The 24,859-nt window shown below is 45.7% G+C and overlaps 1 protein-coding gene across 1 annotated transcript in view; it reads right to left on the bottom strand.

Annotated features, from left to right (window-relative positions):
- TEX14 (testis expressed 14, intercellular bridge forming factor) overlaps positions 1-24,859 on the bottom strand; it is a gene marked incomplete at both ends in the record, with an annotated part of 675,561 nt that overhangs the window by 155,911 nt on the left and 494,791 nt on the right. The window lies entirely within an intron of this gene.

The following is a 24,859-nucleotide window of genomic DNA, read 5'->3' as shown; positions in this document are numbered from 1 at the left end:
ATATGTGAAGGTGTGTGCAGCATTTGGAGATCTCTTTTTATCATGCTGTGAAAGGAGTAAGCTAAAATGGAACATACTAAACACCCAAGCACACAAAGCCTAAAACAAAGCATTACAAGACAAGTTTCTGTGTATTTTTAACCAATTTCTGCCCATCTATTTTAGTTTTCATGGTAATAATAATTGGCAACAGTTGTTCAAAAGAAATGTGTAAGAAACCAAAGTACATGTATGGAAATGCGACAGAAAAACAGGCCTGTTTTGTCAATATCAAACAAAGAAAATAGGATTTTTGTACCCACTGTAGCATATTTTCTTTGAGGCCCATTAAGTGATATATATAGGAAGTCAATAAGTTTAAGGTTATATTGCCTCCTACAGGTGGATTGAACACTGGCAAACAAAAAAAAAAAAATTGTTAACCCCTCCTACTACTGGCATGCCTTAATTTTGTAACAAAGCAGTACCAAGAGCATAACCATGAGTACAGAGGGATGGGACACATGTTCCTGAAAAGGAAACTCCAGTCAAAAATGAAATTTTTCCTATTAATAGTATGTTAAATATCTTTATCTTTGATATTATTCATTTTCTGCCTAGCTGCTTGTGAAGGTGTTATCTAAGCTGGACAAACAGCTTCTTCCTGTTCTTCACCGACAACTCTATTTCCTGTTATTTGAAAGATGATAACAGACTTTTGGATGCAGGCTTTTCAGCCCGCAGTCTTTCAGATCATTGTCCCTATTGGGTTACGCTCCGGATTCATAGTGAACGAATTCGGCCAGCCTGGCGATTAAACCCGTTTTGGCTCCCCCTCATCCCTGAGGAGATAGACTTGGCCGCTAGGTGGCAACAATTTTTTGCCGATAACGTCGGCTCGGCCTCCCCCTTGGTAGTGTGGGAGACCTTTAAGCTTCATGCTAGATCGACATTAATGACCACCATTAATTCTATTAAAGCAACTTCTGCTCAGGCGCATACCGAGGCGATTGGAACCTTGGCCTCTGCAGAAGCTGCGTATACAGCTGACCCGACACCCACTGGTGCGGATCAATTAAAATTAATGACAAGGGTAGTTGAGCAGCTGGAGTATGAAAAAGCCCGTAGGACACTTTTTTTTCAAAAACAAAAGTTGTATGAGCATGGAGAACGGGCGGGTAAACTTTTGGCCTATCTAGTACATTGCAACGATAGGCCTCCGGTAGTGATCACTCTTCATCCTCCAATGGGACCTCCTGTAACCGACCCTGGGTTAGTGGCTGACCGATTTCGGGATTTTTTCCGCGACCTTTACACTTCTACAGCCCCGGCCGATGACTCTCCGATTTCCCTGTATATGTCCCCGGATGTTCTTCCCCAATTGTCGGTCGAGCAGCTGGAGCTTCTCGAGGCCCCGCTGTCGCAGGAAGAGATTATTGAGGCTATGGCTAGAATTCCCAGGTCTAAGTCCCCGGGAACAGATGGAATGCCCATAGAATTTTATTCCACATACTCTGAGGTATTGGTGCCACACTTGTTGTCTATGTTTGAATGCGCATTTGAATCCTACACACTGCCCCCTACTATGCGGGAAGCTTTAATTGTTCTTATTCCTAAACCAGGTAAAGATCCCCATCAACCCACCTCTTATCGCCCAATTTCTTTGTTACAAGTTGACGTTAAGATTCTGGCTAAAATCCTGTCTATTCGCCTCAGTAAGGTCATTCTTTCTCTTGTTCATGCGGACCAGTCGGGTTTTATGCCAGGCAGGAACACCTCATTCAACTTGAGGCGTCTCTTTATGAATTTACAGGCTGCTCATGACAACATTGGCTCAAGAGTTGTGGTGTCCTTAGACACAGCAAGGGCATTTGACTCAGTAGAATGGGGTTTTCTCTGGAGATGCCTGGAGGGATATGGCTTTGGCCCCAATTTCATCCGGTGGGTACGGATTCTCTACCAGGCACCGGTGGCTAAAGTACTGGCTAATGGGAGGACATCGGAGGGGTTTTCTCTTACTAGGGGTACTAGGCAAGGTTGTCCCCTTTCGCCCCTTTTGTATGCGCTGGTAGCAGAGCCACTTGCGATAGCGATCCGGTCGCACTCTGATATACATGGTCTCCGGGTGGGAAGATTAGAAGAAAAAATTAGTATGTATGCAGATGATACCCTGTTGTACCTGGCTGACCCAGATTCATCTCTCTCGGTAGCCCTTTCCCTTATTAAACAGTTTGGCCGATTTTCTGGATTACAAATCAATTGGGACAAATCTCAAATTCTCCCCATAGATAATATTTCCCCCTTCCCTGTAAACCCACTTTTCCCTTTGCAGGTAGTGAATTGTATTAAATATTTAGGGATCCAGGTGACTAAATCTTCAGTGGATTATATACAGAACAACATACAACCCTTGTTTACATTGTTAAAAGCTAAGACACAGATATGGGCGCGTCTTCCGCTGGGGGTTTGCGGCCGGATTAACCTCGTAAAAATGGTGTTACTACCTAAGTTTTTGTATATTTTGTGGCATTCTCCAATTTACCTTCCCCTTAAGTTTTTTCTTCAGATAGAAGCTATACTTAAGCCCTTTATTTGGGGATCCAGTAGACATAAGTTGGCATGGCGGAAGCTTAAGAGTCCCGTTGACCTGGGTGGTATGGCTCTCCCAGATTTTAATTTATATTACCTGGCATCACAGTTATCCCACTTCTTTCATCTTCATAGTTTTGATAGGGAGAGATTCCTGGCCCTTCTAGCCCCTGCATGGGCCCATGCATTAGTTGAACCCCTATCCTTGATTCTGGTGGGCGTACGGGGGGCTGAAACCCGGGGGGATAAGACCTCTATGTTATATCAGTATAGGCGAATATGGGAGGTGGTGTCAACCAAATTGGATATACCCTCGCTACATGCATATACGCCGCTGTGGCATAATACCAGTCTCCGTGAGTGTGCCTCTATTCTGGATGCACATGTGTGGGCCCACTATGGAATTTCCTATTTGGTTGATATACTTACCAATGGTGAACTCCAATCTTTTGATGAGTTAAAAGGGCAACACGATCTCCCTAACCATATGTATTTTAGGTACCTGCAGCTTAGGCACGCTTTTGCAGTTCAATTTCCCCGTCCTATTCAAGAATTGACCGTAATCCCAGTCTTGGAGGTGGTAATGGGCTTTGAATCTAAACAACTTATTTCATATATGTATAATGCACTCCTTTTGCCAGAATCAACGGTCTTGGCGTATGCCATCAAGACTAAATGGGAGGGAGATATCGGGACGCTTGAGGATAAGGAATGGGGGGAAGCCTTAGATAACTGCAAATTGGTTTCTCCGAAACTCTCGGATCGCCTGACTCAATTATATATTCTACATAGAGCCTACCTGACACCGGCTGTGGTGGCTACCTATAGTAGCGAGGCTACTGGCCAGTGTCCCATGTGCAGGGTGGAGCGTGGCACCTTTTACCATTTGCTCTGGACATGTACCGAGGTCCAGGGCTTTTGGGAGCAGGTGGTTAGATTTCTACATGATACCATGGGGTCTCCTTTGACCCTGGTTCCGAAATTCTGTTTACTAGGAATACCCCCTGATATTAATATAGATAAATATACCACACTGTTTTTGCATGAGACACTGTTTCTCGCTAGGAAGTGTTTGGCCCGCCGCTGGATGAGAGATTCACCTCCATCTATACAGGACTGGCTCCGGGAGATCAATGTAACCTTGCCCTATAAAAAACTGATCTACTCCCATAGAGGAAGTGTATCCAAGTATAATAAGATATGGGATAGGTGGGTTCAGGCCCCAGAGACGTGCATGCCATCTGAATAAAGCCACATAAGAGATCGTTCTAATTTCAGGGAGTGGTACAGCTGCTTGTTTTCATTCTTTGTGTTTCCTCTGTTTCCTTTCCTTCCCTAGGGAGGGGACGTATTAGTAATGCATATTATTAGTAGTATGTACAAAATGACAGATATCAGTCTACTTGTATTGTGTTCCTCGGCTTCCTTTAATTGCAGTACAGGTTCCTCTATATGAACCCTTGTTTGATATATGTAAATTAGTTTGGTTTACTCATTCCTTAAAATTTCAAGATGTGTATTGTACAAAGTTGTATAGTTTTTGCTTCGATTTATTACAATAAAGAACTTGTTGAAAAAAAAAAAAAAAAAAAAAAAAAAGATGATAAGCTGTATTTCACTTCCTGAAAAGGTTGTCAGTCTTTCTTAGACATGCATGCCTAGACCTGCCCAGCCCCACCCCTTCTATCCTTCACCATGACCTCCTCTTGTCTTCATAGCCTTGTTTAGGCCAGCAGCTTCCCCTGAGAGAGAGAGAGAGAGAGAGAGAGAGAGAGGGAGGGGGGGTCATGTGACTGGCACAATATATGAAAGAAATAAGGTACAAAGGAACATTTGTGAAGGTTTAAAAGGATACACGTCGATTGCTATTGCTCCTTACATGAGAGTAATGAGTTTTAGGCTTCATTTTCGCTAGTGCCACTTGTCATGCAACTTTGCACACATTAAGTCGCATGACAAGTCACAGCCCATTGATTTCAATGGCCCCCGTTCACATTTATGCCACTTTGAAAATCAGCGACTTCGAAAATGTGCCTGCACTACCTTGATGCGACTTTGATCCAGAGAGTATAAATGTGGATCAAAGTTGCACTCAGTCACACTTTAAATTGCACAACTTAAGAGTCGCACTAGTGAAAACATAGCTACTAGGCTAGAGTGTGACTTTAGAGTGCAACTTTGATCCAACTTTACACTCTCTGGAACAAAGTCGCATCAAAAGTTGAATCAAAGTAGTGCAGGTACCTTTTCAAGGTCGCTGATTTTCTAAGTGGCATAGATGGGAAAGGGTGCTATTGAAATCAATGTGCTGTGACTTTTCATGTGACTTTGTGTGTCCAAAGTCGCATGACAAGTCGCACTAGTGGAAACAGAGCTTTAGTCTACGTTTCCACTATTGCAATTTAGAAAGCAACTTTGATCCAACTTTATACTCTCTGGATCAAAGTCGCATCAAAAGTTGCATCAAAGTCGTGCAGGTACCTTTTCAAAGTCACTGATTTTCAAAGTTGCATAGATGGGAATGGGTGCAATTGAAATCAATGGGCTGTGACTTTTCATGCGACTTTGTGTGTCCAAAGTCACATGACAAGTCACACTACTCGCATACATGGGAACGGGTGTCATTAACCACTTACCGCAAAGTGACGTATCCGTACGCCAGCTGACTTTGCGTGGTTATACCGGGATGATGCCTCTAGCTAGAGGCATCATTCTGGTACCGTTGTTTAGAGCCGGCGGTCGGCTTTCCGGCTGTAACCACCAATGCGGCTCGGGAGCCGCTTGATCGTTACCCCGGAGAGCGGGAGGGGACGTCCCCCCCCTCCCGCCGCCTTCCGGAGCTAGACCCGAGCAACCGGCCGTCACATCCGCCGGCTGGATGGAGCCCCGATCTAACCCGGATGCGTCTTCGATCGGGTCTCCGATGATGTAACCCGGAGGCGGCGTCCATGATGTCACGTCCTGGTTACTCTGCTGCTAAAGGCGGCAGATTCAAAAAGCGAATGTATTGAAAAATTCAGTTTTCGGCGTTTTGAATACATGGAAGTGTAGTGGAGGGGTCTAGGGTCTTTTAGACCTTCGATCCCTCCATAAAGAGTACCTGTCACTGCATATTGCTGTCACAAGAGATGTTTACATTGCTTGTGACAGCAATAAAAGTGATCAGATTTTTTTTTTTTTTTTTTAAAAACCTGTGTTAAAATAAAATAAAAAAATAAATAAATAGGAAAAAAAAATGTTAGCAGCCCCCGTCGCCGTTAGCTTGCACATGAATGAAAATGTATATGGAAGTCGAGCCGCGAATGAAATCGCTGTTTAAACAACACATGTGAGGTATCGCCATGATCGCCAGAGTGTGAGCAATAATTTTTAAAAAAGAGCGTCGCCTAGGGAGATTTCTACTGACAGTAGTTTGTCGCCATTCCACGGGTGTGCGCAATTTTAAACCGTAACATGTTGGGTATCTGTTTACTCGGCGTGATGTCATCTTTCACAATATACAAAAAGAATGGGCTAACTTTACTGTTTAGTTTTTAAATGCAGTGAAATATGATTTTTCGTAATTTTTAAAAAAAAATGGCGTTTGAAAGACCGCTGCGCAAATTCCGCGTGACAAAAAATATTGCAATGATCGCCATTTTATTCTCCAGAGTCTTTGCTAAAAAATATATATATATATATATATATATATATATATATATATATATATATATATAATGTTTGGGGGTTCTAAGTAATTTTCTAGCAAAAATACTGATTTTAACTTGTAAACAAAAAGTGTCAAAAATAGGCCTGGGGCTTAAGTGGTTAATAGTTGCACTAGTGGAAACGGAGCTTAAGACCCTTTTCACACTTGTGCGGCCTAAAAGTCTCATGATTTTGCAGTGATTTTTTGCTGCGATTTTGACTGGACTTGAAGCGATGCCTATATCTTTGGACCTCAAAACCTATCAAAGTCGGACCAAAGTAGTGCAGGGACTACTTTGAAGTCGCACAGATATGAACGGTACTCATTGAAAATCAGGAAGTGCGACTTGTCATGCGACTTTGCAGTCCCAAATTGCAGGACAAGTCTCACAAGTGTAAAAGGGACCGTAGTCTACATTTCCACTATTGTATTGTATGACTTTGATGCAAATTTGATTCAACTTTATACTCTCTGGATCAAAGTCGCATCAAAAGTTGCATCAAAGTAGTGCAGGTACCTTTTCAAAGTCACTGATTTTCAAAGTCGCATAGATGGAACGGGTGCCATTGAAATCAATGGGCTGCGACTTTTCATGCGACTGTGTGTGTCCAAAGTCACATGACAAGTCACAATAGTGGAAACTGAGCTTTAGGCTGGCCATACACTATACAATTTTCTTATTCAATTTCCTTTAGATTTACCTTTAACTATGTAGTGCAAGGGCCTGCCTGATTGCATACAAATTGAAAGTGTTTAGGTTTGACCTTATATTACATGGTTTTGGTAAATCTAAAGGAAAGTTGAACAAGAAAATTGTATAGTATATGGCCAGCCTTAGTCTACATTTAGACTATTGCGATTTAGAGTGCGACTTTGGTCCAACTTTACACTCTTTGGATCAAAGTCGCATCAAAGTAGTGCAGCCACCTTTTCAAAGTCACTGATTTTAAAGCAGTCTAACTGAGGGGTAGGCAGCAGCATACAAAATGCCAACAGTCCCACTAACAATAACAGAAATAGGGACTGCCTGCAGCTCAAAAGAGGGAACCTCTGAAGGACCTTACGCTTGAATTTTGGAATCAGACGAGGCCTGAACATTCACGTAGTAGAATGAAAAATACATGTGAACAGAAGACAGTATCCTGATGCTAAAGAGCCCAAGAGTCATTCACAGATCTAGTAAAGTGTCCCTTGACAGGAAAAGGCCAAACCCCTTGCTTAACCCTATGAGCTTGAATAATGGTCTGTCTGAGCCACGGAGAAAAAGTGGAACTATAAACTGGTTCACCTTTACAAGGACCATCTGGAATGACAAAGGAGAATCAGTATTTCTGAAGGAAGCGGTGACTGAGACAAAGACATAGACTCGCACTGCCAAAACCACATCCAGACAATGGATGAATTATTCTAGGTATCTCACAACTTTAGTACTTGGGAGTAACAGAGTAACTGGGAGTACCTTTAGTAACTGGGAATACCCTTAGTATCTGGGAGTAACTGGGATTAACTTTAGTACCTGGAAATACCAGGTATCTGTTAAATCAAAGAACTCAGTCAGGTTATAACCATTACGAACAACAACGTGATCAGCGCAATTAACTGTGTAAAAAAATCCCCCTAGTAAACAAATATAATAATTATGATAAATATAAATAGGTGATATATCAAATGAATGTGACAAATCCGTATTCTGGCTGCTAACACCCAATGTGTTTCCACTACACAATAAAGTACAATAAAAATCAAAAATGCTGCGCCAGAAAATATTTTGAAAATTTAAGACAAAAGTGAAAATGTCAAATAAATTTTCAATAAAAGAGTATAATTAACTATAAAGTCCCAGTGATCACTAGTGTATCCTAATATTATACACCTCCGTGAATGTGCTCCTAAATAAAAAGTCCCAGTGATCACAGGTGTATCCTGGTATCAGGTGTATGTTTTCGTGAATGTGCTCCTGAATTCACCACAAAAAAATATATATAAAGCCTCTCACCTCACCGTCTGACCCAAGAATCACCAAGGGTCAGATACAGCAGTTCCCTCATTGGTTAACAGGTGGATGACCAGATCACACTATAGGAAGCAGAGCCCGTACAAGGGGGGGGGGGGGGCGAAAGGGACGGGTGCCCTGGGCGGAACAATTTATTGGAGGGAGGGGGGCGAAGTGAAGTGCACTTCTAAAAAGGACAACTGTGTGTGATTGCTGTACCTCCTGCAACGATGTGCCGAGTGCGCTCCTGCACTCGGCACAAGCCTTAGAGCAGTCCAGCCTTTCATCCTTTCATTTCAGATCAGTCAGATAGAGCCCGCTGCGCTGACACTTCCCCCCTCCCTCCCCCACAAACAGGAGAGGAGACAGAGCTCCTTCTGCTGCTGCTCCTCCTCCCGCCCTCCCCTCCTGTGCTTGCCCCGCCCACACTCCCCGACAGTTTTCTGCCTGACTGCATCAGAGAAGATGTGTGGGCGGGAAGATTGAACACTAAGCACCAGAAGAGGAAAGATGCAGTCTGATCCATTCATCCATCCACTCCCTCCCTTCTGCTTCCCAGTGAGTACTCTGATGTAACTCCCTCCCTCTCTCTCTCTCCCCCCCTCTCCCTCTCTCCCCCTCTCCCCCCTCTCTCTCTCCCTATCCCTCCCTCTCTCTCTCTCTCTCCCTCCCTCTCTCTTTCTCTCTCTCCCTCCCTCTCTCTTTCTCTCTCTCCCTCCCCTCTCTCCCCTTCTCTCTCTCTCCCTTCCTCTCTCTCCCCCCTCTCTCTTTCTCTCTCTCTCTCCCCCTCCCTCTTTCTCTCTCCCCCTCTCTTTCTCTCCCCCTCTCTCTCTCCCTCCCTCCCTCCCTCTCTCCCTCCCTCCCTCCCTCCCTCCCTCCCTCTCTCCCTCCCTCCCTCCCTCCCTCTCTCCCTCCCTCCCTCTCTCTCTCCCTCCCTCTCTCTTTCTCTCTCCCTCCCCCTCTCTCTCCCCTCTCTCTTTCTCTCTCTCTCTCCCTTCCTCCCTCTCTCTTTCTCTCTCCCTCCCCCTCTCTCTCCCCTCTCTCTTTCTCTCTCTCTCTCCCTTCCTCTCTCTCTCCCTCCCTCTCCCCCCTCTCTCTCTCCCCTCTCTCTCTCTCTCCCTTCCCCTCTCTCTCTCCCTTCCTCTCTCTCCCCCCTCTCTCTCTCCCTTCCTCTCCCCCCCCCTCTCTCTCCCTCCACCGCTCTCTCTCCCTCCACCTCTCTCTCCCCCCTCTCTCTCCCCCCTCTCTATCATTTAATTTCTGTAACATGCAGCATGAGGGGGTTAATGTATTGTCCCTGATACATCAGTAACACTGACACTGGTGCCACTAATGCAGCACAAAGGGGTTAATTAACTGCCACTGGTCATTAATGTATCAGTGACCAGCGCAATACATTAACCCCCTCATGCTGCATAATACAAATTGAGTCAAACACCAGTGATAAACACAAAGTACCAATGTGACCGGTACCATGGTGACATCAGCACATCACTCCGTCAGCTGACGTCACGGCGCTTCTCGAATCCCGGAAGGACAGGTAGCTGCGATTAGCCAGCTGGCTTGTTTTGATCCTAATGAAATGACATGTTCTTCTTGCTATAAGTGCAATATTGTATACCTTAAATACATTTTTTAAAGATTTTTAGACTACTACTAGCGAGACTTTTGTATTTTGGGGACCATCTGTGTATTTGTTTCCTGGACGGTGGGTCCATTTGCCATAAGAGGTTCCTGGGACAGTTAACCACTTCTATACCGGGCATATTTCGGCACTCTGTAAGAATGCTGAACTGCGGGGGGGTGGGGGGGGGGCGCAGTTTGCCATCTTCGCCCTGGGCACCATATGACCTTGTCCCAGCACTGATAGGAAGCAATGCGTAATCCAGGACCCGGCTTCACTATTCACAGGCAGATACCAGTAGGGAGAACGGTGCATGACCAAAGACCAGGCTCCACTAATGATCAGGCAAATCCCATTGGAGAGAAACAGTGCATGATCCAAGAACAAACCTCACCAATTCTCAGGCAAACCACAGGCCTTTAAAATAGAAGCAGGAAGAATCTAACGCTCTCAGTATATTAGAGAATAGATGATGTATTAAAAAATAGCTGATTTATAAAAAAAATATATATGCACTTACAAGAACAGCACTCAATAGTGCAATCTATCCTACAGTGCCGCAAGTAGACAGGAGAGGATGTGACGTCTAGCAGACAGGTTCCGCCCCTATACGCGTTACATCGGCGCATCCAACGTTGACCCCTATCAGCTGAATGCGCTGACGTAAAGCGTATAGGGGCGGAGCCTGTCTGCTAGATGTCACATCCTCTCCTGTCCACTTGCGGAACTGTGACATACATTGCACTATTGAGTGCTGTTCTTGTAAGTGCATATATATTTTTAATAAATCATCTATTCTCTAATATATCAGGATACACCTGTGATCACTGGGACTTTTTATTTAGGAGCACATTCACTGAGGTGTAAATTATTAGGATACACTTGTGATCACTGGGACTTTATAGTTAATTATACTCTTTTATTGAATATTATTTGACATTTTCACTTTTGTCTTAAATTTTCAAAATATTTTGTGGCGCAGCATTTTTGATTTTTATAGGTTATAACCATTATTCCTAGTCTTTGTGGATAGCATAATGACAGGAATTGAACTGATTGGAAAAAAGCCAATTTGGTACCAACATTCAAAAAAAGGGCAGAGATATATTCCTGGAAACTACAGGCCAGCCAGCCTAACATCAATAGTAGGTAAATTATTGGAGGGGATAATAAGGGGCTATATCCAAGAATTTGCTGAAGATAACAGTATCAGTGAATGTGGTGTATCTGGATATTGCAAAACCTTTCGATACAGTTCCCCATAAATACCGTACTTAATCTAGACGCTGAGGTCTGTTGGCACTAACCATAAGGTTTGTTCTTGGAACGAAAATTGGTTACAGTCCAAAGAGCACGTCCAAAGGGTAGTGATAAATAATGTGTACTCAGACTAGTCAGGAGTGGTAAGTGGGGTACCCCAAGGCTCTGTCTTGAGACCAATTCTGTTTAATTTATTCATAAATGATATAGAGGATGGGATACATAGCTCAATCTCAGTTTTTGCGGACGACACAAAAATAAGCAGCGTAATAACTTCACACCAGGATATAGGAATTTTACAGAAAGATGTGAACAAAATAATGGAGTGGGCAGCTACATGGAAAATTAGGTTTAACGTGGCGAAATGTAAGGTAATGCACTTGGGGGCCAAAAGCACAAACTTCTCACTAGGGGGAAAACAAGGATGGAGAAAAATCTAGGGGTCCTAGTAGAAGAAAAACTGAACAATAGCATGCAATGTCAAGCTGCAGCTACCAAAGCCAGCAGAATATTAGTATGCATAAAAAAGGGGATATACTCCAGGGATAAAATTATAATCCTTCCACTTTATAAAACTCTGGTAAGCCTAAATCTGGAGTATTCCGTCCAGTTCTGGTCATCAGTCCTCAGAAGGGATGTGCCAGAGCTGGAGAGAGTCCAAAGAAGGGCAACAAAATTAATACAGGGATTAGAGGACCTCAATTACGAGGAACTACTGCAAGCACTACATTTATTCTCGCTGGAGAAGAGACAATTGACAGGGGATATGATAGCGATTTACAAATACCTCAATGGTAAATCCAGTATAGGAAAAAAAATATTCAATCTCAGGGAGTGTAAGAGGACACGGGGCTACACAATGAGATTGGAGGAGAAGCGGTTTAACCTAAAGCTGCACAGGGGGTTTTCCACTATCAGGGTGATAAGGAGGTGGAACTCTCTTCCACAATTGATGGTGTCAGTGGTGAGTATTGATTTTTTGTAAAAGACTCTTGGATGTGCATCTTAGTGAACACAATATACAGGGATATGGAAAATGGTTATCGACACTGACACACTTACATTAACACAGGTTGAACTTGATGGAGTATTGTTTTTTTTTCAAACTTACCTACTATGTATCCAATGAAAAATGATTGACCGCACTTCCAAATGCTACATGTTTATTATTGTAAAAACATCCAACGAAAATCAAAGAGACTTAATGACACACATCGGAAGAGTGTGGTTTAAATATTTCACAAAATGAATCGCTCAATCATAACCTGGTTATGATTAAGCAATTTTGTTGGATGTTTTTACAATAATAAAGATCTCCTAGCATTTGAAAGTGCGGTCAATCGTTTTTCATTGGATACATTGCCCAGACCACGGACTGGACCTGCACACAATTTCCTGGGAGCTTTCATCCTCACCTGGAGCGGAGTTACTCCCTTCTTTTACCTACTATGTAACTACTATGAATGCCCTGAAAACATACTGTAGCAGGGCCAGTATTGGAGCAAGAACCTTGGTGAATATGTGAGATGCAGAAGGTAGGCTGAGTGGCCGAGACACAAACTGAAAGTGAAAAAGGCCCACAGGAAAGCATAGATATCACTGGTGCGCTGGGAGGATGGAGACATGTAGTTACGCGTCCCTGATATCCACAGATGCCACAAAGTCTTTTTTGTCAAGGGAGGCAGTAACAGACCCAGTGGGTTCCATTTTTCTGAGTTTGAATGATCACATTTACAGATTCAGATGTGAGATGCAGTGGATGCCCTGTTTGGGTTCAGGAACCGAGAAGAGTTTGCAAGTGTTCTGCCGCAAAAACTGGGGCAATGACACCCGGTTCCAAAAGACCTGCTAGGGCTGCCTGGAGATCTGCTTATCTGTGCAGTGACACAGGAAGGTTGAAAGTGATGAGCCTATTGCCCCCAGAAACCCCATCCTGCATGCAAACATCTGAAATGCAGGCTCTCCATGTGTGCGGAAAGACTAAAAGATGTTTTCCCACTCTGAAAAGTGGGGGCACACCTTCATGCAGAAAATTTGTCTGAGAGTTTCATAGACTTGGAACTCCAAGTCTTGTGGGTTTACTGAGAGTCAGGTGTGGATGTGGATTTTGAACTTTGCCAGACGTAGGCTTCTTTGGCTGAAGAGTATGGGTTCTCTTTCAGTCTGTGGAATCCTTGATTGCATTCAGAGTAGACTCGAAAATACTTCTCCTTTTAAGGCCATGTTGAGCAAGCGTTTTTTGGACGCAAGTTTCATAGTCCAACACTTCAGCAGAAGTGGCCTCTGCATGTAGACGGACAGGAGACTCACCAAAAATACAGAAGTGTAAATAACAGGGGCTGCTTGTCCAGCTTCATAGTGGTGCAAACTGCGTCAATAACACTTAAACAGTGGTTAAGTCTGGGAAAAATGGCAGGGGATTGAAACTTCCCAAAGAAAAATTCAGGTAGAAGGGACTGGAAAGCCCAAGAGTCTCAATGGCTGATGATGGGGAGGCTGTTAAAGCCACAGGCAGATCTGATACAAAATCTGCAGAAGAATGCAATGTGTGGGAGCACACCTCTGGCTTCAGAATCAGCAAGCATTTGTGCTATTCGGCCTACAAAGGCATGCATTACTGAAGTAAAAATCATTTTAGGGTTCATGTACACTACAGCTCCTGAACTTGAGTTTAGGAGCTTTTGGCATTTTTTTGCGCAAGCTCCTAAACTCAACTCCATAAAAATCTGTGTCCCTGTGGGCTTTTAGCAGCGTTTAGGAGCTGCGGATAGGTGAGCTTCAACTTCCCTCTCCTGACCAAGGAAGAATCATGTTCAGGATACGAATGTTTTGACCGCTGGCCGCAGGAAACCGCAAAAAGCAGCAAAACCACATTTTGCATTTTCTTACAGGCCATGGTACATCATGGCCAAGTGTACATGAAGTCTGAGACAGAGCAGAGAAGGCAGCCCATCCAACCAGAGATAAGAAAGACTCCAAAAATGGTATAAACTCCAGGAGCAGACGTTGACTACATCAGCAGATATGATGAAAACATCAGCAGATATGATGAAAGCAGCACCTGAGCAGTTATTGGAGTGTAGCTGTGTGCACCAAGAACAGCAGGACTGTCTAGAATCATACATTTTGAGAGTGCATGGTGGTGAAGCAACACACACACATCTAGACTGGATATTTTTTATTTTTGTCCGGTGTTGTATCATCATATTGGTTGATATCTTCAGACTGGGGGATTCACTATTTAGTGTGTGGCTGTGAGTGACCAGCCATATTTTTGATGCGCATTTATATGTGGATATATGATATATTCATTGTATTTTTTAAATACACAGATTCTTACAGATTCTTTTAGGTTTAATTTAGTGAGGATGTTTTTGGGGTTAATTGTAACGAATATCTGCTGTTACCTCGTTTATTGGTGATAGGGAGTGTTCTAACCCCTTCTCTTTTTCTCTGTTATATATATATTTTTTGATTAATATGGAGATTGTTTATGTTTGTTCAGATTGTTTATACTTGCAAAAGTTGTGGCCTCGCTGTAGACAGTTGTTGTAATGGTTGACTAACCGCACCTGTCAGCTTGTAGATATTAGCGAGTGCACACACTTGCACACACAGTAATGATTAAGCACAGGAGTGTGATACGCCTCTACTGACCTTTCCGTGGACTGTGTATGTTATGTCGTGTTCTATCTTTTAATGGATTTACAATAAAGAAGTTGTTTTTTTTTTCTGGAGGTGCTGCCACTTTTTTCCCTTTTTGCATATCAAGATGGCTGAAGTCCAGGCAGGCACCCAAGTTCTCATAGCAGCCGAGGATCTCGCAGGCTGCCTTCAGAGCGATGTGAACCCAGCACATTCTTTCATTGGTGCAGTAACATAGCTTAGGTTATGAGACAAGGCCTTGGTTTTTCACAGAACTGGTAACAGATTCCTGGTAACAAATGTAAAGTCTAATGGCTAAAAGTAACCAAGTCACAATTGGCATGCAGCAGAAATGGACTGAAAATCGGAGTGTCATGTTCTCTGCAAAGAAGGAGTAGCAGTGAGGAGATGCATCCTCAATTATAAATAGTGAAAAAGAGAGCATGGCATGCGTAAAACTCCCCCCCCCCAACCTCTTCTGCAGTAAAATCAGCAGAGCTCAGGAAATTCAGGGCCTTGGTTTTTCACAGAACTGGTAACAGATTCCTGGTAACAAATGTAAAGTCTAATGGCTAAAAGTAACCAGGTCACAATTGCCATGCAGCAGAAATGGACTGAAAATCGGAGTGCCATGTTCTCTGCAAAGAAGGAGTAGCAGTGGGGAGATGCATCCTCAATTATAAATAGTGAAAAAGAGAGCATGGCATGCGTAACACTCCCCCCCCAACCTCTTCTGCAGTAAAATCAGCAGAGCTCGGGAAATTCAGGGTGCCCAGTGGTGGAACAATGAGGTAGCTCCCAGTGCTCAGTCTGACTGGCCTATTCACAGAGCAAGTCTTCAGAGTAGGACAAGTGCAGAGGCAATGGCAACAACTCTGGACCTGAAAATCACTCTGCAGCTATCTTGTTAACAGAACAAGGTCTGGAAATCACCTAAAGCAGAACCCAGTCCCTGAGGGTCACTTCCAGGCTAGGCCCACAACATCCAGTCCAGCAAGGTCTAGGTACAGCACTTCAAAGCTAGGCTGAGGAAAGGCCCTTGTAGCAAATAATCTTGCCAGAGGAGAAAGAAAATGCAAGCAAAAATATGGTGAGACTTTTTTCAGCAAAGCTGAAGAAAATAATTTTATCCTACTAGGATACTACCAAACAACTGAGGCAAGCTAGTAGTAGGAGGGGTTTTCCTGGGCTGGCTTACAATTATTATTGTTTGCCAGAGTCAAATCTTCCTGTAGGAGGTAGTATAACCCAACAGTTAATGGCTTCCTGTGTCCTCAATAGAAGAGAAAGAAATGCACTTTAAGACACACGCACACACAAAGAAAATAAACTGAAGTCATTCTAGATAATCCCTTTCTCCCCAAAAACAACATTCTCACTTCATACTGTGACCAGTACCTTTCCTGGGAAGAGGGGAGGATTTTTCCCTGGTGATGCTGCTCACGGGCTAGGGTTTCCTTCCAGAGTTCCCAGCGGATTGAATCATACCATCCTAGCAGGACCTGCTCTGACACTGGTCCCTTGTGCTGCATCCACATCATTTGCAACCTCCTTCCGAATTCCTCTTCCATGGCGGGTGGTATCTGTACCTCTCTTCTCCTGCTATCAGGACTTTGGATCCCAGTGGAGATTTGGATGTTGCAGACTGCAGGAAGCATTCCACCGCTTGCCACCAATGTGACGAAATCAACACACACGGTGCTTGTGTGCTTCTGTCAGAATACAGCTTCCTCCCGTCTTGAACAAAGATATCAGTTAAAATCGCCACAATATACAAGTCTAGCCGACAACCAAGCTTGTATAAGATCTGGAACATTTATTGAACAAATTCACACAAATAAATACCACACACAGGAGGACATCCCCCTCCTGATCAGATTACCCTAACAATACAAATTGCAACCAGAAACATAATTAACCTGAGCTAATTAACTAGCTATCTGTACAGAAACAATAGGTAAATGAGAATCCACATCTAGACAATGTTATAATTAACTCAGCACTGCAACAAGGTTAAAACAAAGTACACATTACTAAACAGACAATAGCAGGAGACCCCAGTAGCAGGCTGTGCATCTTCTACGTTGAAGTACAATACACATTAATATAAGTGTAAACACGTCCTCACATTAGACAATAGGTGAGTTAATTAGCACATTTAACAATGTGTGGAAGACAGGTGGTTAAGCTAATGATATTAGCCTAGGCAGCCCTTTATTGGTAATAGGCACCAAGGCCTTTAACATGGAACCTAAGCCTACAGTCCAAGACTCTGTGTGTCTTGAGACATGGACTTGAATGCAAAATAACATTACTCCAAGGGTCCCCCCCACCATACACCTTACAAAGAGTAGTGTGTCCTTAAAAGCCAGGCCCCATAGTCAGTAGGCAAGAGGCTAGCATGCAGTCCCCTCCAAAAGCCCCTGTCCTGAGGGAGTTTGTCACATTTCTTCCCCATCCAAAGTCAACTAACAAGGTCCCAGACCTCCACCTGTTTTGGACATGCGTTAGTCGGGCAGAGTGAACTCATATCGTCAGTTCGCATTGTCTCCATTCCTGGCTATAGGGAATAGTTGTCATCAGTAGGTGTGAGACAAAGGTCATTGACTCTCTGTCTGGCTGCCAGCTCTTCTGCTGGTTGTAGAAGTTTCCATTCATCATCTTGTTGCTGGGGAGAGGGGCCGATTCCCCCAGCTTTCTGGAACTCTGTAGTTGTTTGCGGGTGCTGGGCAAAGGTTGGTAGCAAAGGTTGTTAGGGAGGGAGGCCAGCTTCCTCCACTCCCAGACTGTGGATCTCTCACTGGGGTGGAAGGATGACTACCTTCTTCTCTGAAATGTGTAGCTGCTGTTGGGGAGTTACCTTTCCTCTGCTCTGGCTGACTGTTTGGAAGGGAGGAAGACAACATCCTCTCTCTTCTTTCCCTGGATCCTGATCTGCTACTGGGGAGTGATCACCACCTTCTCACCCTGGGCCTCTGGAATGGCTACAGGTGTGGGGCAGAGGTCTTGGACTCTGTCCAGTTGTCAGCGCTTCAGCTGGAGAAGTTTCTTGTAACTCCACAGATGCTGCTGGCAGAAAATCCCATGTCCCTGTCAGTGGTGTAGCAGAAAGGCTAGCTGCCTCTTCTCTCAGGGAGGATGACGCTTCTGTTGGTGTTTAGGCAGAGCTCAGTGATGTTAGGCCCTGATGCCAGCTGTTCCACAAGGAAGTAAACTGAGAAGTCAGTGACCTTGCACACATCTTCCTGGGTCACCAATTGTTGCAGGCAGAGGTCATCAGCACTATGCCTGGATGCCCACTCTTCTGCTGTAGGCTCACTGGGTTGTTCCTCCTCAGCAGAAAAAAGTATATTAAATCCCCAGTTTCTGGAATTGCTAAAGGTCCAGTGCATGAGCTGGTGGCTGTTGGGCTCAGTTCCAATACTTTGACAAGTGACTTATCATCCATAACATCCTCCGATGAAAAGTCAATTAAATCCATGCTTTCTGTGACCCTTGGCTGGGGAGTGAGGATCTTCCAGGGCCCAGTGCACTTCGAAGGCATTCAGCATCTGTTCTCTGAATTCCAAGATTTCCTCCAAACGCCACTCCAAATCGCTTACAAAGCCAGATTCCTTGGGCAGCCTCTCTAATAACAGCCCCAGGCCGCAGTAGCAAAATCCTTCCTTTGGGCTGTCGTCCATGGGCAAACTTGGGTTACATACCAGGGGAGGGCTCTGTAGCTCTCGATCAACTGCATCTCCGCCTGGACCAGCCTGCTTTCCAATCCTTGTGCGGCTGTCTCCCCAAAAACGCCATTCTCACTTCGTACTGCGACCAGTACCTTTCCTGGGAGGATTTTTCTCTGGTGTCGCTGTTCATGGGCTAGCATTTCCTTCCAGAGTTCCCAGCGGATTGAATCATACCCTCCCTACAGGACATCTCTTGCAACCTCCTTCTGAATTTCTCTTCCATGGCGGTTGGTATCTGTACCTCTCTTCTCCTGCTATCTGGACCCTGGATCCCAGTGGAGGTTTGGATGTCCCAGACTGCAGGAAGCATCCCACAGCTTGCCATCAATGTGACAAAAGAGACACACAGTGCTTGTGTGCTTCCGTCAGAATACCGCTTCCTCCAGTAATGAACATAGATGTCAGATATTATCTCCGCAATATAGAAGTCTACCCTGACAACTTAGCTTGTATGAAATCAGGAACATTTATTTAGCAAACTCACACACAATAAAAACCACACGCACAGGAGGACATCCCCCTACTGATCAGATTACCCTAACAATACAAACTGTAACCAGAAACATAATTAACCTGAGCTAATTAACTAGCCATCTGGACAGAAACAATAGATAAATGGGAATCCACATCTAGCCAATATTATAATTAACATGCTAATTAACTCAGCACTGCAACAAGGCTAAAACAAAGTACATTACACATTAGCCTAAGTATAAACACAGAATACCTTATTAAACAGACAATAGCAGGAGACCCCAGTAGCAGACTGTCCGTCTCCTACATTGAAATACTATACACATTATTATAAGTGTAAACACATGCCCACAGTAGACAATCGGTGAGTTAATTAGCACACTTAACAATATGTGGAAGACAGGTGGTTGAGCTGATGATATTAAGCCTCTGCTATGAGTCTGACTGTGTGGAGCAGTCCTTTATTGGTAATAGGCAGCTAGGCCTTTAACATGGATCCTAGGCCTGTGTGTCTTGGGGAGACATGGACTTTAATCTAAAGTAACATTACTCCAAGGGTCCCCCCCAGGATACACATCAAAAAGAGTAGTGTTCCCTTAAAAGCCAGGGCCCATAGTCAGTAGGCAAGAGGCTAGCCTGCAGTCCCCTCCAAAAGCCCCTGTCTTAAGTGAGTTTGTCACAATCCCCATAAGACTGAGCCACCATTTCTCTGCGACTCAGACAGACCATTATCTAAACGTATGGTCTTAAAGCAGAGCTTCACCAAAAAGGTAAAGTTCTGCTTTAAGCCCCTTTTTTAGAAAATGGCACTTTTTTTGGGGGGGGTTGGAGCGGGTACCTGGTTTTGCCTAGGCGATTCGAGCAGAAGTTCTTGTCCGCAAGCTGTCACAGCCGGGTGCCCAGGGAACGAAGAGGGATGGAGAAAATAGCTTGGGTGAGCACATTGCTGGATTCTGTGACTGGTGTCTGTTTATTTAAAGTCAGCAGCTACAGTTTTTGCAGCTGTTGACTTTTAATAAACACAAATATGAATGGAACTCCTCTTTAAGCATAAAGTTCCCCCCTTTCTGTCTTCTGCTCACACATGTTTCAAGTTTTTACATGTGGATGTTCAAGCCTCATCCAATGCCAGCTTTGGAAGTAAAATTCTTTAGATGGCCCTTTAAGCTGCAGGCAGTCCATAATTTTCTGTTTTTTTGAGCATGTCAGCGACTGTTTGCTTTGTTGTCCACTCCTCACTTGCGCTGCTTTTGGATGTCCTCAAGGACTCCTCAAAGTCCTCTAAGACTTCCTCCAGCGATAGGAAAGAAAATGTTCTCATTATAAAATATTTTTCTTGGAGTCTAGCTCCACCTTTCAGGTGTTTATGATAATTCTCTCAGTGCTGCTTTACTACAAAGTTGAGGCATGTTGGTAGTGGGGAGGGATTTATTAGACTACTGTCTCCCAGAGTTGCAAGGCTGGTCTTCTGTGCACACACTTTAAAATTCTAACAGGTTGATCCTAAGGCCTCATCGGATGCCAGCCTCAGCATTCAGGTATTTTCTAGCTTTTGGAGCTGCAGGCAGTCTCCCATTATAATAGTCCCCCAAAACTAACAGTGTGCCTATTAGTTTTTGTATGCTACTGCCTACCCCTCCGTTTCACTGCTTTGGGCCATCCCTACAGATAATTACTTTCTGTGTTCCTCAATAGACAAAAATCAATAGGGTTTTTGTATTCAGTTGTGGACCCTAAAATCTTTTTCAGAGTCTATTGAGGGACACAGATCCTACCCCTCTATGTTTATGATCATGCTCTTGGTACTGCTTTGCTAACACACTGAGGCATGCTGGTAGTAGATGGAGTTATCCTGGTTTGGCTTACAGCAGTGGTAGGCAACCTTTGAGAGGTGGAGATCTACCATGTTAACATGAAACAGAGCAAAGATCATCAAGGTGCCATGCCCCTATTTTGTTAAAGATTTAACTAGCAGGCCACCAGAACTCAGTAGTGGTTAGGGCAGTGTACAGAGTTTAGTAGTAGGTAGGGCAGTGTACAGAGATCAGTTAGATGTATAGCAGTGTACAGAGGTTACCAGAATTTAGAGCAATGTATAGGGATCAGTAGGGCAGATGACAAGGGTGAGCAGGACAAAAAATAGGATGTCAAAAGTGCAAAGTACAAGGGGTAAGCAAGGCAGTGTAAAGGGGGGGGGGGGATCACAAAGGCATAGTACAGGGGGATCAGAAGGGCTTGGTACAAGCCTGGTACAAGTGTGTATAAGGGGGGACAGCACAGGGTTAGTAGGGCCCAGAATATGAGGGTAAGGAGGGCTAGGAGGGGTCTGGAGGGCACAGTACTGGAGGGTCAGGAGGGCATACTACAAGAGGGTCTAGAGGGCATAGTACAGGGAAGTCTGGAGAGCATGGTACTGGAGGGTCTGGAGGGCATGATACTGGGTGGATCAGGAAGACATACTACAGGGGGGACTGGAGGGAAAACTACAGGGGGATCTGGAAGGTATTGAACTGGGCGGTCAGGAGGGCATGGTATTAGGGGTTTAGGAGGGCACATTACAGAGGTGTCAGGAGGATATTGTGTTGGGGGTCAGGAGGGCAAAAACTGAATTTTTGTAAAATCTTACCTGTAAAATTCCTTTCTCTGAGTCCTCCGACAGTCGCCGCCGCCTCTAAGTCATCACTGTTGGGGTATTAACTTCCGCTCCGCAGGAGTAGCTAGGCATAAAGACTTAGTCAAAAGAACAAAGGCATTTGCATATACACACCCATGGGGGCTGTCCCATCTGGTCAATACCCCCCTGCAGTGACCACTCCCAACTCAGTTTGGTAGCATAGCAGTAGGTAATAAGAACACAACCCCAAAAGAGGGGCGGGGACGGCGACTGTCGGAGGACTCAGAGAAAGGAATTTTACAGGTAAGATTTTACAAAAATTCAGTTTTCTCTTACGTCCTCCGACAGTCGCCGCCGCCTCTAAGTCATCACTGTTGGGATGTCCCAAAGCAGTATAGACATGAGGGGTGGGAGACGCAACCGTAGAAAAGGCAACGCAGTACCCACAGCAGAGAAAGGAATCTTACATGCACCGTAAGAGAACCTTCTGGGCAACAGAAAAACAATGCTCAACAGGAGCAACAGCCCAGGAAAGCAAATACCAACAGCCAGGGACCCATAAAAAAACAAGGGTCCTTCATGGCACTGCCGCACTGAGAACCTTGCGGCCAAAGGAAGCATCAGCTGATGCCAGAACATCTACTTTGTAGAACTTGGAAAAAGTGTGCACCGACGACCAAGTCGCAGCCTTGCACACCTGGGCCACCGAGGCCCGATGCCAATAGGCCCAGGACGCACTCACAGATCTGGTAGAGTGCGCCTTAACAGGGAAGGGTGGAACCCGTTCCTTCAAGGCGTAAGCCTGTTCAATGGTCTGTCTGATCCATTTGGCAATAGTCGCTGCAGATGCAGCCATGCCCTTCCGAGGTCCCTCAGGAAGGACAAAGAGTGAATCCGTCTTCCGAAAGGATTCCGTAGACGACAGGTAAACCCTGATCGCCCTGACGACATCCAAGGAATGCAGAGCAACCTCCTTAGGATGCTTAGGCTTCGTACAAAGCGAAGGCAGGACAATGTTCTCATTAATGTGGAACTCAGAGACCACCTTAGGAAGAAAGGAGGGATGCGGACGCAAGACCACCTTATCCCAGTGAATCACCAAGTATGGAGAACGGCAAGATAACGCTGCCAGTTCCGCACCCTGTGAGCCAAAGTGATCGCCACCAATGTTTTCAAAGGGAGCACGCTGTAACACGGACAGAACCAAGTTCAAGTCCCATGGAGGTAAGGGCTCCTTCCTGGGAGGAGCCAAATGTCGCACACCTTGAATGAAGGTGCGAACCAGAGAATGGGACGCCACAGGGCGTTGGAAAAGAATAGCCAGTGCGGACACCTGGCCCTTGATCGTGGCCAGCGCCAGGCGCTGGTCCACACCAGACTGGAGGAAGGCCAACACTCTCGACACCGAGAACCCCCTGGACTCACACCAGGCGAAATAAGCCTTCCAGGTACGGTAAAAGATTTTACCAGAGGAGGTTTTTCTAGCCTTGACAAGGGTAGGGATGACCTCAGAGGAGAGACCCCAGTCCCTCAGGACCTGGGTCTCAACAGCCAGGCCGTTAAAGCCAGCGACTGTAAAGCAGGATGGAAGATCGGACCCTGAGACAGGAGATCTTCCCGCAGAGGCAGTCGCCACGGAGGTGCCACTGCCAGGTGAACAACGTCAGCGTACCAGGACCGGCGTGGCCAGTCCGGAGCCACCAGAATCACCAGGTGCGGTTCCGAGACTAACCTGCGGAGGAACCTGGATAGCAACTGAATCGGAGGAAAAGCATACATCAGACGATACTGATGCCAAGGGGCCACTAACGCACCCGAGGCGTCCGCCAGCGGATCGCGCGTTCTTGCCACGAACCTTTCCGTTTAGCCGAGATGCGAACAGATCCACGTCCAGGGATCCCCACTTTGCACACAGCATTTGGAAGACCTCCGGGTGTAGGGACCATTCCCCCTGGTCCAGGGTCTGGCGGATCAGATAGTCGGCCTGCCAATTCTCCACACCCGGAATGTTAACTGCTGAGATCGCCGGGACATGAGTCTCGGCCCAAGACAAAATGTCGGTCACCTCCCGGGCCGCCCGAGCACTCCTGGTGCCCCCTTGGTGGTTGATGTAAGCCACCGCGGTAGCATTGTCCGTCTGTACCCAGACAGGATGGCCCCGAAGACGGTCCGACCACTGGAAGAGACAGAGTTTTATCGCTCGCAATTCCAGCACATTTATCGGGAGGGAGGACTCCTCCTCCGACCAAGTGCCCTGGGCAGACAGGTTGCCCAGGACCCCACCCCAGCCCGACAGGCTGGCATCCGTGGTAACCACCGTCCACACCAACGGACGGAAGGACTTGCCTTCCGCCACCGACGGGGACTGGAGCCACCACAGAAGGGCCAATCTGGTCTGACGACTCAAGGAGACACTCAGATCCAGGGACTGAGGCAGTCTGTCCCACCTGGCCAGGATCTCCGCCTGGAGAGCCCGCGTGTGAAACTGAGCAAAGGGTATCGCCTCGAAGGCCGATACCATCAACCCCAGGCCCCACATACAGGTCCTGAGTGACGAGGACGGGTTGTCCCTGAGGGACCTGAGCTCGTCCTGCAAGGTCCAAAGCTTGTCCTCCGGCAAGAACACCTTTGCCTTAGCAGAGTCCAGAATCATTCCCAGATAGGGAAGACGAACCGATGGAGACAACGTCGATTTCTGAACGTTGATGGTCCATCCGAACTCCTGGAGCATCTGTACCGTGGTGGACAGATCGCGCACTAGGTCCTGGCTGGCACGTGATCTCAGAAGTAGATGGTCCAGGTAACCCAAGACTGCAATGCCCTGTGCCCTCAGCAGGCCCAGAACCGGCGCCAACACTTTGGTAAAAACCCTTGGTGCCGAGGCGAGACCGAAAGGTAACGCCACAAACTGGCAGTGGTCCACTGCGATAGCAAACCGAAGGTACCGCTGATGACCCTCGAAAATGGGGATGTGCAGGTACGCATCTTTTAGATCTACCGAGACCAGGAATTCTCCTGGACTCAAGGAGGCCACCACCGAATGGAGAGACTCCATACGGAACTTTCGAACACGCACGAAGCGGTTCAGCGCTTTCAGGTCCAGAATAGGACGCACTTTGCCCTCCTTTCTGAGCACAGTGAACAGATTTGAATAAAACCCCCGAAACCTGTCCCAATGAGGCACCGGGACAATCACCCCCTGAGCAAGAAGGTCCTGTACCGCTTGGTGCAGGTCCTGCAGACGCCCCAGAGGCAAATGAAG

This window comes from Pelophylax lessonae, assembly GCF_965119305.1.
Source record: "Pelophylax lessonae genome assembly, chromosome: 2".
NCBI classification, from domain to species: domain Eukaryota; kingdom Metazoa; phylum Chordata; class Amphibia; order Anura; family Ranidae; genus Pelophylax; species Pelophylax lessonae.
This window is presented reverse-complemented; position numbering and strand designations above follow the sequence as displayed.